A 14,796-nucleotide genomic window follows, 5' to 3' on the forward strand; every position below is an offset into this window, starting at 1 on the left:
AAGACATCGTGACCGAGTTTGTTCTTCATCTGCACACGCGCCCCGCGAGTATTGCTGATGCTGCTCCTTTCCCGGGTGCCCTTATCAAAGTGATGCGCTGTCCCTTCGGCCGGGTGATAGGAGAATCATTTGCTTTCTGTTGGCTTGTTTGAAGACGCTGCTTTACAATGCTCGCGGAGGCGCTGTCACGTGGTATTTTTCCTATTTCGTTGGTTTTCTTCGTCAGTCAGAATAAATGAGTACGCAATTACTTCGTTTCTGAAAATACACAGTTAGATGCCCCTCGTAGGTACGTACAAGTGCCTCATTGACACTTGAGTGATTAGGACAGTATTTCTCGAGTTAGATAATTGATCACAATTTTTAGTTAAGTGTTAAGAACTATAAATTACGATTCGCTTCTCCACAGTACCACAAACATTATGCGCTAGGTTTTCTTCTAGAAACGCCATTGCTCTTTTTTAAATCTTGCTGCATGATACCTGGGACACCCTGTATATACCAATATTTTAAAAGCGCTCCCCGCATCACGGGGTGTGTAAATAAATCTCTACGTACGCGTGTTTCTTTAAAGTAGAAGGTGAAGCTCATATTCTCTGTAGACAATTTCTTCGCACCACTGTCGTACTTTAGTTGCAGTATCGAGCTGGACAGTTTCAATGATTCCGTCGAGCTGTTGTTTGTAGGCATTGCCTCATCTGTAGTTGTTTCTTGCAACAGTGCGTTGCTCGGCATTAGGGTAACCGCTAGTCCTGCAAAAGGGGCAGCAGTGTCCCAGTGCTCCGTAAGAATGAATGCCGCGTCCGTGCCGTCGCTTAGGCTTGCCGGATCACTGAAGGGGTATATCCGTTTCTCACTCAGATGGATGGCGACCCCCCGTGAAGAATGTTCGGATCGGCGCACTTTGGCTAGAGCTACGGCGCCACTGACGACGGGTGCACCCGTGCTGTCCAGACGAGCAGAAGCAAATTCCAAAGCTTCCAAGATCCTAACACAAGAAGACGTACATTTGATTAGTGCAATACACCAAGAGCAAAGCACTAGTTTAAAAGGGACATCCAAACAAATTTTTGTAGTGTATGCTCTCGGACAAAAATGAAAAAAATATCACTTAAATCACTTTCGCCCGAAGCCGTTTTCTTGCTAGGGGCGCACAACGTTTGAAAGCACAATTTTTAGACCTGCCGTCCTCATGTATGCGCCCAACACAAATTTTTCTAATCATATCAGTGAGCCATGCGAATACACACTTTTAATTGTAGCTGAGATTAAAATATGTAATAAATACTTTTCCATGGCTAAACTATTCCCCTTTCATGCGGTTTTTCAATCACGCAATAATACTGAAACACTGGAGTATGCATACAACTGTAGGTCCACGTGTACACACCACATTGCTCCACCTCAGGGCTGTAGAGAATTAATAGAAAATTACAAAAAAAATTATTTCTCCTTATTTATTTAGAAGTTTCGTGTGGTTACCCCAGCTAAAGCACTGGATATATTATAATGTAGAGGAAATGCATTCTACAAGATGGCGTTGGCCCTCCCTTCAAGTATGATGAAAACAGCATCAAACATTTTGATAACTTAAGCGTACCTTATCGAAAAAAGTACGGCCCCGCATGTTACTAATATGAACTGTGTACACCGCTCCCTGCTGCTGCCAACAGCAAACACATGCTATTGTTAAGTGGGTCAATCGTTGCGCGGTTCTTTTACTCTGTATTAAAATTAATTTTTCCGACATCTGAAGATTAATCCTCGGGGCATCCAAATGGCATACAACTGTGCGTATTTCTACTGCGGCGGTGAGCCACACCTTCGCTCTAGGAAACGAACCTAGCATATATTGATATTCTTGTTGCAATGCAGCCATTGAAATAAAAATCTCTACCAGGATTTATCAAGTGAATAAATAGCAGGTAAGACTTCTGAAACGAAGGCTAAAGGTGGATTTTCTGAATTAAACTGTCGTGCATCAATAAGCACCTTAGCTCCACGCTTTTTACTTTTGGTTTGTCTGCCAAAACCATGCAATCAATGGCAGAATGGTTTTGTTAGATGCCTGCTGTGTTACCTATTTGTGGAGTTTGCATCACGGGACTGCTTGAGAACCTGACTGTGGGCTTTCACCACATGGTTGATCGTTGAAGCGATGTCATGTGCTGCCTGAAAGAAAAAAAAAACACAGACGTCACCGACCGGAGCATGTTTTGTTGGGGTACGTACGAAATTACGTGAACCATCTGAATTAGGACTTATCTCGTCCAATTCTCTTTCAATTCCGCACCTCCATTTAACCACTGTTACGGACCAAGTGGCAGAAATTTTTATTTCTGAATAAGAAATGGAGCCATAAAATTTAAAGTGAAATATTTGTAATTGATAGTGGGATTTCCAATATTTTATCAGAAGGCCGCTATGCTATGACATCGTTTGCCGATATATTAAAACATAATGCTGTAGGCGAGCGTGCCATAATTAAGCAGTGTATTTTCCAGATTACATTTACCTGAAGTCAATTGCACATCTCCTTCATGACCGCGAGATTCCTTTCCTTTTTCCTGTAGTTACCAAGAGGAACGGTTTCTGTACGGAGCGAGACTGGCTTACTTCGAACAATTGTTTTCTTGTTTAGGCACCTGCTAAAAGAACGGCGCTGTTCGGTCGCAGTAGGTGGCCACGATAACATTTAAAGATTACAGGGGTTCCTTATGAATTTAAAAATTGCCTCGACGGAAGCATAGGGGTATTTTCCATTGGTGTACTGTTGAATGTTTCGTAGGATTTCAGGGCAACAGCCATCGCCACTTCACTAGCTCGCCACCGAAGTAGCCCATGTTATACCAACTAACAAATAAAAAAGTATGAATGGAGTATCAGTTGCTATAGAAAACAGCTTCTTCATCATTGAACAAAGTCGTGTTACGGCACGCATCATAGCTGAAATAAAAAATAAAGTGCACTTGGAGGGGGCCTGTAACGCTAACGTTGGTAGCTGGTGCGCCCACACTGTGACAGGTTGGTGACAGAGAGACGTGAGCAGAAGTGGGAAAGGTCATTAGGTGGACGCAACTACGAAGGACGAATGTTCGGTGGTAAAGAACGGACGCCGCATCGCGTGGCAGGATATGGGTGCAGCCTTTGGAAGACCCTTCATCTTATTGTGGGTATGTATAGGCTGACGTGGCGCTCCTACTTTTTAGCTCCACAATAATATTTTTACCACATTTGTCACTGCTACTTTGGAATATTCCGTGGATTTTACTCGACACGAGTACCTGGCTGAGTTGTTTTTAAGTCCAGTTTGTAGTTGTTTGATTTTGTAACAGTGGTTGAAACGTTCGGCTGTTCTTCCGCTGTTTTGCAGGTTCAGCTCATCTTTTGTGGGCGCCTGAGACTAAAGTTCAAATTCAAAATTACTTTTCAACGATGTGGCCCAGCTGCCAAACCCTTGCTCTGAGTAAGGCTGCGCTGAGCATTGTGCTGTAGGTAGGACCCGACCCTTGTTTTTAGGGGGTCACGATTCCGTTAAAGATAGCCACGTCAATAGTTGTTCTGCCGCTCTTTATTTCAGCGTGCCTCATTGACAGATTTGAGCTGCAGTGAGTAGTATTTGAAATATGCCATTTGCACCGGAATCATGTTAAGAAACAAAGGCGCAATAATGTGCAATAGGTCACCTGGACGCTGATTGAGCCGGCAGAAACAATGTTCTCCAGCGTCGTCGCCACATACACCACGTCCTGGGGAACCAAGCTGTGGCTGTCAGAGGTAAGCTGTTGAAGTCGGTCTGCCGTCGGGTCCATCGTCTCCTTTGTTACTAACTCCTGTGGCCGGGATATAAATATTGCATGCAAACGCTCCGTTCAAGCTTTGCTCCCTTCAAGCAAAACATATATTTGCTCGGTTCCCTTAATAGGATTACGGGAATAAATGTCATATTTGTTGCACAAAATAGTGGGTGCGATTTGTGTTCACGCATAAATTACAAAATGGTGGCACATGGGCCGGTAGGAAATAGTTCGGTTGGTGCCCATGTTTCCGGGACATGGTCCTTAATGCAGCGGCGGTGGAAACTGGGTACACAGGTGGAGGTGAAAATTTAAAACGCCTGTATATCGAGATTTCAATGTTAAAAATCTGCATTTTCTGAAAATTCAAAGGCGCACCTCCAGATCTGCCCTTCTTATAACCTTGCTGAAGCTTCGGCGTAATGAACACCACAATTTAACGTTCCCTATGCTTTACGGAAAAACGTTACCGCCACTATGTATTGGCGAAGGTCTCCTAATTAGGAACAGCAAAGCATTTCTGCAGGTGGATACCCACGACCGAACGCCATTTTTTAAGCGCCAGGACACCAAGCATGCACATAAAACAATGAAGTGCGCAACGTCTGAGGCCAAATGCCATAAGTAGGATGTTGTAATGATAGAAGTCTCAACTTTTCTGGTAAGAGTATTGTTTTCGCGTTATGCACGTGAACAAACCCGCTTATTTTCGCAGCATTTCTTGGTGAAGTATTTTCTAGGTCAGGCCTAATTTCCACGAGTAAAACCACAAGTTGTGTGGAGTGTGGATATGCTTTTCCGTGACTTGCCAGTGAGAGTTCGCGGAGGTCAAGGGTTCTTTGAGTAGCCCGGTGCTCACAACTTCCTTGCACGACACCCCAAGAGGCTCCAACTGTGAAGTTGCCTTCACAGCGCCGTACAGTTGGCTTGCCATCCGCTATGAGTGTAAGAAAAGGGAAGACGAAGGCGCAAGTGATGAAACTTGCTCTAAGGTGTTTACTTTAAAATAGGGGAGTATTTTAATGTAGTCACAATGGCCTGTCTCCTAAACTCCCTAAAGAAATGTGAAGAAATAAAGCTTTCAAATATAAAACGATATTATTCACCGCTTAATGAATACCTCTTCGTTGGCACAATTTCAAAACTTCACACACACTTTGCAAAAAAATTGCCACATTTGAACACATGTTTTGTATATATTCCGGATTTCGTACGGTCCATTACCTATTAGGCAAGATTCAGTTATTTCAAAGAATGTCTCAAACGAAATATTTGTTTCTAACACAGAAACTTTTCTTGATTTCTTACTGTATTTGTTGTAAGTTGCATAAACTTAGGTGGCAGGAACGGTGATTGACATCGACGTAAAATGTATAGGTACCTCTCGACAGACGAAAATTTGAAGAATGGCAGCGCTTAAACAGACATTGTGTACACAACTCGGAGCATGGCCTCCTCCCGAATAACTGGCACGCATATGTCTTTCGAGAATAAATAATCTGCGTTAGGTCGAGAAGTCCATGATCTATCAAACAGCTTGATGCTTTCCAGTAATACGTTCGCGCCTTGTTGCGTAAAGATGTAGCCTTGGGCAAACTTTTTGCCGCCTACGTGCATTTATTGGATATTTGCTGCTGTGCATTCACAAATTAAAATGGTTAAAACAAGCCACATAGCCCACCAATCAATTGGAATGCCAAACTTTAGTTGCTTCGTTGGTATTTGTTCTTAGCCACATCTGACCTTTAGGAAATATAGAAAGTTTGTCAAAGCAAAACCATTTTGTTCTCGTGACTAGTGGCGCCAATGAAAAGGATAATTACAAAGCGATGCTGGAAATCATACGCTGTATCGCAATGTTTCGCCGAAATGCCACTATTCGCCAAATTTAAAATACTGTGTATTTACAGCAATTGGAGCATATTTTAAAAGGTACAGAAGAGCACAAGCTTGTTACCTTGAATACAGGTTTCGTTAGGGATTGCAATGGCACCTATAGGAGTTGCTGGCCATGTTAGCGTGTTTTGAAGACCAGAGTTGTAAGTTGTGACCTCCGGGAGACACATCACTAAAAAAAGGAGCAAAAAGAAGAATGAAAAGATCAGAGATACTTAGGATGGCTAATGTTCGCTACCCGCAATAGGACCATCAGTTTTCTTTAGCATACGAAGCCATCCATCGATATTGGCTATAGGTCTCTGGCGGCAGGCGTTTGTCACAGGCCCCACTAACTGATGGAACTCTAATTTTGCAGATGGGTCAGCGGTTCTACCAGGAAACTAGGGATTGGTGAATTGGTTAGGCGTTTTTAAGGGCAGCCTTTATTGAGTGCCTTTATTGCTGAGTGCCTTTATTGCTGGGGCCTATATTTAGCCAATACGGTACGTTACCTTACAAACTACTCTGGTGGCTGAGGGGCTAAGCGTTGTGCTGCTGTGTCCCACTGCGCGGGTTTGATTCCGGGCAGCGGTGCCGGCTTTTCCGATGAAGGCAAAAAGCGAAAACAATCGTTTTTCATTATTTTGGTGCAGGTGAAGAGTCCCAAAATGTTTAAATTTAATCTCGAGCTCTCCACTGCGGGGTGACGCATACCGCCAGTGTAGCTTTAAAACCCCACAATCAATCAGGATCCCCTACCTTGCAACTTATTGTGCTTCACTATTGATGTACTGGTTAGTTACGGGACAGTTCTACGGGGGCTTCCGACCAGCGGAAAGCCACGCTCACTCCCACACTTCACAGGGTACGGAAGAAAGTTTCCGTATTAGTGAACAGCATTGTTTGCAGCAAAAAGCGGAATCAACGATGCCGCATACAAAGGATGCCAACTAAGAAGAGAAATCCGGAGTCGTATATTGGCGTCCCGGCAAGCAGGCTTTTTTTACCACCATATTCCCGCCGATGTCTTTAAAAGCGTGGCCCTGCCTCCCAGTTATCGCTGAAGGGGTCATATAAGTTGTCTATAAATTTAAAAGTATATATAGAACACAGAAAGAATGAAAACACATGATTTTAGGTCAAACCGCAAGGCGGAGCACTGCCCAGAGCATTTTCGATACACTGTGAAGTACATACTCGCTGGGTATTTTTTTTTATTTCAGATTTCAAAACAAGCGCGTTACTGTAAGTAAATATATGAATGCAGGTTTCTTCGGTTCATAATTTTGGCATAATACACAAAACACATAAGCACTATAAAAAGCTTTTGGTAAACTGATTCAGCTTACCGGTTCTGTCATAGCAACATGATGAGATAAACACCGCCACTCTTCTTACAGCTATTGGTGTACTGGAAGCGTTACAGGGTCTGACTGCAGAAAAACTCCTCTGATGTGTTTGAGTGTGAAAAAGCTTGGGGGTGCAGTTGAGCGCTACGGATTCCTTACTTCCACCTGTCTTTGTCGAAAATGTAATCTTCCCGTATAAGACACTTTGCTCTGCAATCTCCCAGTGATTTCGAATGGCTTCCTTGTTTATCTGCAATTTTGCTGCTGCTCTTTTTTGTGGCCTTGCAATATAATGAAAAGCGGAGGGGGCGCATATCGCTGTTTGTATAGTCACGCCTTCGGATAACTTCTTGGCCTGCCTTCTTAAGCGGTGTAGTTGCAACCCACCGCCACCCCCGCATCATGATACTATAGAGTATGCGCTCAGAGTATAAAGTGTCTTGGACATGGAAAGAACCGTGAGCCTTGGGCGCTTCCGAAGGAGCTGACGTTTAATACTGCAAAGTTTAGGCTTACGCACAGAAATCCTGGTCGTATGAAATGTTCCCGAAGAATAAGTTTTTCGTTGTTACGAGCGCCTGTGACAGGCGCGGCTTTATCGCTTAAAATGCCATTCAAAGCTTTGGCTTTATATTCTACAGAATATTTCACACTGGGACACTTGATGCGGCTTTTCTTGGAGAATAGGTACTTTGAAACCATGGAAGGATATTTCAGGGGTCCGCTCCGGAACGTGCGCTTGAGGGCCTGGTACTGCGCGTATAAGTTCAGAAAAAAGTTTCACCCTTTACCTCAACATTTGTTTTCTTTTTTGTCTCCTTTCCTTTAGTTTTACCAATCCGGCCACATGTTCGAAAATTTGTGTACTCAAGAAAGACCTAAAACTCGTTCGGGAACTGTGTATAAAATTACTCAAGCCTAACCTCTTCAAAAAAATGCCCATAAAGTCGAACAATTCAGAACATAGGCAGTGAAATGCTCCGTTAAAAGAGATTGATACTTTATGATTTTTGCAAAGAAACCACAGAAATTTATGCAAGCGCCTCGCCGTATTTCGAGCTTGCTCTGCTGCCCCACCTAGCGCTGCAGCAATCACCAGAGATCGAGGGTTTATGGCGGTACACTTACCACGAGGGTATGTATTCTGCAATGTGACACAACTGGGGTGCTATTCCAGAAGGCCCGAGATTGAGCGAAACTCGGGAAACACGAGCTTTAGCAAAGCCCACGTAACATATTGATTATATTTCGAGGGGCTGTTAAAGCGCATTAAAAATGCAATGCATGCTATTTGCTGATTCTTGGGGTGACGTAACCGGTCCAGAGCTGCGCGTTTGAAGGAGGCGTGAATCGGGCGTTCGCGTTTGTCACTGCTGTCTGTCGTTACTCCACTGCACTGGTGGCTACTGGGGGCAAGCAAATCTAATTACATTACTTTATCACGCTTTTATTTTCTTAATCTGTATTTTGCTCCGAAGATCCTTTATGTTTTATTTTATACTTTTTTTTAGCTTTTTGTTTGAAATTTGCAGTCCTATGCAGCAGTTTCTGCCCAATTCTGCCGTCAGTGGCACACAATGCAATCACGTGACTAAGACCGACTGGCAAAATAAGAATGCGAGTTATTGAAACGCGCGACACGCCATATTCGAAGTACTTTCTGTTCGGTGCTATTGAAGCCCTCCGTCCGCTTTCAGATACGAAATTTCCTAGAACCACTTCAGCCTGCTTACGTGATTTCAAACCGAAAGCTTGGCGATTCCGAATAGCAACTGATACATTGTACTTGCGATACTTATTAGCAACTGTTAATTGTACTTGCGGTAATTCATAATTGATATATTGCACTTGCGTATTCTTCTTCGCATTTATTTCTTTGTCTTTCGGCTTGAATGTTGGCATTCGACAGGCTTATTCTCTGCTATACCGCCTTTGCGTACGTTTCTTCCCTTTCATTTCGTTGTGAACTCGCCAGCAACAAGACTGGCACACAGCACAGCCTCCCTATAATCGGGGTTCTGCGCGGCTGGTGTGCACCTGTCATTATCATGTGCCATCACGTTCACGTGTCATGCATTATTCTACAAGTTTTGTTTTCCAATACACAGTTTTGTGAAATTTCAAAACCGAGTCCATTCGCTACTCAAAACTCTCAAATGCTGGCAAGTCAACCAGTTGGGTATATGTTCCGAAGAAAGGAATAGCAAAAAACTAAAGCTTTTCAAATTAGTTTCCCTTATTTGACTTTGCTCTTCAAAAATCTTTTCGACGAAGCTCTCCACAGTGGTTGGTTTTATTTTTTCCCTTTTTTTACACTCTTCCCTTTACAGGCTTTAAATAATCCGCTTCCTGCTAAACGGCAAAGACGTTGGACAACACCCGCTGAAATGGGTAAAGATCGCCTCCGATAATAGACATACGCTGTTCATTATATACTATCGTGCGAGTAAAGTATTCGCAAGAATGGTGTGACACGAAACGCCTCAAGAAAAACCGACTGCCGCGCTGACGATAAATGAAGCGCACGGTCATGCAACGCAATGTTGGAAACTTTTGCTACCAGAAGATAACTGAAGCACGGCCACTCTATGGAAACCTTCTTTCCGTCGAGCGGTCGCGACTGAAATGTACGCTCTGGCTGCAGGCGGATAAACGCACGGTAGAGGCTCGGAAGCCATGTCTAGCTAACCACCTAAAAAAGGCGAAAAACGTCTCTCCCGTAATCCTATTGCGCACAACCCAGCTGACTGTCGACTGAGGACGGTCGCTGGTGCGGTCGCTACCAACGCTTCCGTGGAAGGTGTCCGTCGTGTAAAACCGCAGCGTATGCAACACTTGCTCCTCGGCAGTCATGGAGCGAAAGGCGTCTCAAAGTCGTCGCAATGGGGGCCGGGCGCCAGATGGCTGCACAGCCAATGCATAGTACTTTGGAGAGACGAAAAAGGGCTTGAAATCCGTTGAAAAGAGCTTGAAAAAGGGCTTGAAGTTGGTTGCTCACAGCGACCGTGAGCAATAAAATACGCCGCAGCAGCCACCAACACGAGTGTCAGGAGTTCAACTCGACTGTGCAATATATCTCCCGAGTTTCCTCCGAGCTCGCTTGTCAAACACACACACCCCGTCCATTCGTTGTTGCAGCGAAGCGACGGAAGCCTCACCCCACTATGGCTGCCATGGCGTCCACATCACCGGAGGGGTAGCGTTGCAGCCACGAAGTCACTTAGATTCGACGCTCCAGTACCAAAGATTAGCAGGAAACTATAAATGAATGAATTCCCTAGGCCACCGTCGGTCAACAGCTGCCACGGTCAAAGGGGGTAAGGGGGGGGGGGGATTGGTCTGAACGAAGTGCTCGCTCTACTCCGAACAATAGGAGCGGCCAAGACGACAACATTTTACCACGGCAGCCATATTCATACACAGCAAAAAGCAATCGACCACAGATGACACACCTTCAACGACTAAAACGCACTCATAAAAAACTCCCACCACCTCCCGAAGGGGATCGTGCGGAAATGCGAATGCATTGCGCGCACCGATGAGTGCGCTGCGGCAAGCAGTAACGGAGAGAGGCGTGTGCTTCATTGCATTTATATACATTTTCCGAGCGCAGCGAGTGGAGAGAGGGTACGCGGAGAGGAGAGAAAGACCCGCGCAACATGCCCGCCCCGCGCGCGAGCTCTCTCTCCCGCCGAGCTCCGCGATGCGAGCGCCCTCACACGCCCGAGCGCGCTCCTCCTCTCCACTCACTCTCCGCTACTCCGCCCAAGCTCCGCGATGCGAGCGCCCTCACACGCCCGAGCGCGCTCCTCCTCTCCCCTTTCCCTCCGCTACTCCCGCCCGAGCTACCACCTGCTCCGGTTGCTAGGCGTGCCACAGCTGTTGCTAGGGGCGAGGATGAGCGCGGAGAGATAACACCTGCGGGCGCATGCCGGCGGAGCACGACAACCCCCGACTAAGAAATGCGTTCGCATTTACGACGACGACGACGACGAAGGCAGAACTACGATGCCCGCGCTCACGTGCGCTCGCGCTGGAGGAATGCACGCTCACGCCGACGGAGCACGACAACCCCCGACTAAGAAATGCATTCGCATTTAAAAAGGTTGATCACGCTCATGACACGCTAAATTGGGGCGATGGCTGACACTGATCCGTACATAAACGAAGCCGGTCACGTTTGACAGATGGGAGAAGGGCGCGTTCCTTTGGCTATAGTATACAGTGAACTGCTTCACTTAAAGGGACGCTGAAGTGATATGTAAACATTGCGGGATTACTTGCGCAAATTGTAGTCCGGAGTCCCCAGGCCATGTTTCGACCATCCTGGGCGCGTTTACGCGTTTTTATTTAGTAGACAATTTAATTCGAAAATGCTGTCCTCCACTCTTTACGCTCGCCCATTTTCTGCGGCGTTTTCGTGTGACGTCAGGAGGGGATAAGCTGGCAATTGGCTGTGCTACTGCACGGCTCCCCGGCCTTCAGACAGAGTCAGTCGGCCCAGCGTTTCGTCCGCCGGCCACCGCCGGGTCGTCGCAATTCGTTCGCTCAGTTGAAACGAAGCCAGGACACGTTTTATGAATGGTAGAATTTGCCTTTCTTTACTTGGTTAGTTTGTACACTGTATCTAGCTCCAAGTCAAGGTCGCTTCACACAAGCGCTGCACAAGCGCACATGCGACGCTTCGCTGACTAGTATGCCAGTAGGAAAATATAAGGCCTCTTGAAGGCGGGAGAAGAGTCAGCGAAGTCAATATAGGTACTAAGGAAATAAAATCAACTGATATTTTTACCGTACAGCGTAAAACTAGGGTGCGGGAAGCACTTTTTTGCGCTCGGCGAACAAGCACAGCGGTCAGCAGCACGACTACGTATCTGCGAACGCTTTTCCGTCTACGAAATGCAATTGCTAGACGTGGAAACTCGGGCGACGCTTACTGCACGAGCGCAATACAACAAATAGTCACCTAAGCTGCTTGAAATGCCAAAACTAAAGAAAAGTGTAAAGTGGTTGTACAATATATACCTTATATTACCAATTCTTGCGGAGCCCCTCCGTGGCCGAGCGGTCTGGTTGGCTAGGTGTGCCAACGCGAGTATTTTGCAAGTCACGAGTTCGAATCCTCGTGGGTACGTGCTTTTTTTTTGTAAGTTAACTTTTTCGTTTTCCGCCGATGTTTTCTATATTGAGTTCACCTTTCTATATAGGTCACCAACCCAACCTGAAGCCTGAAACACACCCCTTATCAAACATACTTATCCGCTACAGTTGTTATAACCGCAAGACTTGTCATGAGGAATAGATAACCAATAAAGTTTCGGTTGTTCTTGAAAAACGAAAAGGGAATATCAAAGTGATAATAAACTGCGGTGACTGCTGACATGCGCAGTTCCACTTACCAGTCCTAAGCATTTATGTGGAACTCATCCGTCCTCGCCTAATTTCCAGTTGTTCGAGCGAGATTTATTATACACAATTGAAAATAAATGTTTAAACCTTCACCTGTCCCTGTACAGTGGTGTTGCTTTAAAACCAACTGTAAAGAGTTTGCTTTATGAATCTTAAGCATAATGCAAAAACGCGCGTCCAACCGTCTGTATGCTTCTTTGGTAACAAGGTACATTTATACTGTAGCTATATGATTCGAAGGATCTTCTACCAAGAATGAAACTGATATCCCGCCAGCATAAAAGAAAAGTCAGCAAAACGAGTACAGGGCAAACATGTGGGTTGGCAGAAACTCTAATTCAAAACAGATAATATTCTTTCTAAAAAAACGGATTGCAAACAACTGTTGCACTCTATTATTAGTACCAAGACAGATATTACACCGGTATGTTATGACATTTCAGTTACGCGGCACGGACAATTGCAAACCCTTCATTGCGGTTTCAGCTTCAAATAGTTATTTATTTACATAGCTAACGTTTTTAAGAATTTACCTGTATGTCTTGACGAAGCCGCACTGCACTGTGCTTCGTCGAATGCGGCCCACGTTGGTTTAGAACGGAAAGTAATGCTGCAAATCCTGGGTACCAGTTGGCCCGACTCTGGACATAGTAAAATAACCTTCAAACATCATTAGACAAGGAGGCGACAATGAGAGTTCGTCAGAAAAAGTGAGCGCTATTTTGATATCAAAAGTAACTATGATATGACGGCTTAAAAGTTTGTCCTCGTCTTCAGCTCATACAATTTTTGAATCTATTCAAATGTTGAACCTTTTATTAGTTGAGCTTTCAGTTAGGATGTTCTAATACTTGTAAATGAGTGCCCGGACAGAGTAAGTATTTTTGAAGGGTACCACATTTACTAGATGAATTACGCTCTCAAACGTTTTACTACAAACCTTTTTATGCATGCCTTCCGGAACAAAAACTATTGGTTTCAATGGTAATTATTATTCGTTTAAAACCGTGAACATTTTGTTGGAACCTGTGATCAGAACCATGTTTACAGTGGCCCTTTTTAAATAAATCATCATCATTTCGTACCCCTTCGGAGGGGACACTTGGATAGCTCACAAAGCATCGTTTAACGTGCACACTTTTTTTTTATTTCTCGAGTGCATGAGTGTAATAGAAGCGTTCGCCCAATCTGAAGACTTCTAGCAACGCATTTGGCAAAATGGTTAGCCTTCATTCAAATGTTTGAATTTCCTCTTCTTTTCATCATGTTTTCGCAGATGCCAGTGTACATTCTTTTGTGTTTTCTCTGTTAGGTTTCTTAATTTCACTGCACAAAAGGTTGGGCTTCTGCTCTTTTTTTGATGCTTTTACTCATTTAAATATTATATCCGCCAGTACCCGCGCGAAGCCACCAAAGTTACCCGTGCTGAAGTTCGCGAAATTCTAATTCCATTTTACCAGTATTACCACTGCATGTCGACCTTTTAAAAGGTGGATCCTCGTGAAGCCCATTGTGGGCTTCTTGATTATACCCCTGGCATAGTTTGATGTTTAAATTCAATGTCGCGTACGTGATGTTGTACGGATCAATACTTCTTCACCAATGCATGTTATAAGCGTGTCATTGTTTACCCTTGGTTTTTCTTCAAACATTGCATCCAATTACTTCGACAGGGTCCTTTACTGCGTTAATGCTACAACATCTCTTCCTGTTTTCTTTACTTTCGACTCTTCATCACTTGAAGCGAATCAGTTCAATCAGAATAATGGTGAGACACCCCTCAGCTTCGCGAAAATCAGAATTTACCCAGCTGGATTGCCCATATTCTACTCGCGGGCCGTCATGTTAATGTGTGACGCGCCACGCTGTAGAATAACTAGTGTTCTATTGCTGCCAACCTACTGAAACTGCGACGTGGTAATGAACACGATTTCCATTACGGAGAGCCGGTTTGAGTGTGAGAGTAACCAAACAGTGTTTCTTAATCACTCCTTGATCGCCAGTTTTTGCTGTGCCGTACAACTACTGCAACAACAGCGTTGTTTTTTCTCATAATGACACAGAAATGTTTTTGCTTTGGTGTGTGTTAACCATTCGTGATATACAGCCCTCTCAGTGCCTCCCACTTGACCTGCCTGCGCTACAGGAAATAAAATAAAGTATCCTGGCACTTCTGCAATGCCTTATGTGACACAATCGTATCTGGTAAACTATGGTAGAGGTGGCAGGTCGACAGTGGAGGTTTATGCCTGCTTTACCCTATTTTGTTTGTAGCTGACATTCTGCCACAGCTTTGGGTAGATTACCTTGACAATAATTTTTTTTTGGTTTTACGGCATCGGGTAATAATTTCAGTTGATCTG

This window comes from Haemaphysalis longicornis, unplaced genomic scaffold, assembly GCF_048455015.1.
Source record: "Haemaphysalis longicornis isolate Haplotype H1 unplaced genomic scaffold, Haemaphysalis longicornis Haplotype H1 scaffold_6, whole genome shotgun sequence".
Taxonomy (NCBI): Eukaryota; Metazoa; Arthropoda; class Arachnida; order Ixodida; family Ixodidae; genus Haemaphysalis; species Haemaphysalis longicornis.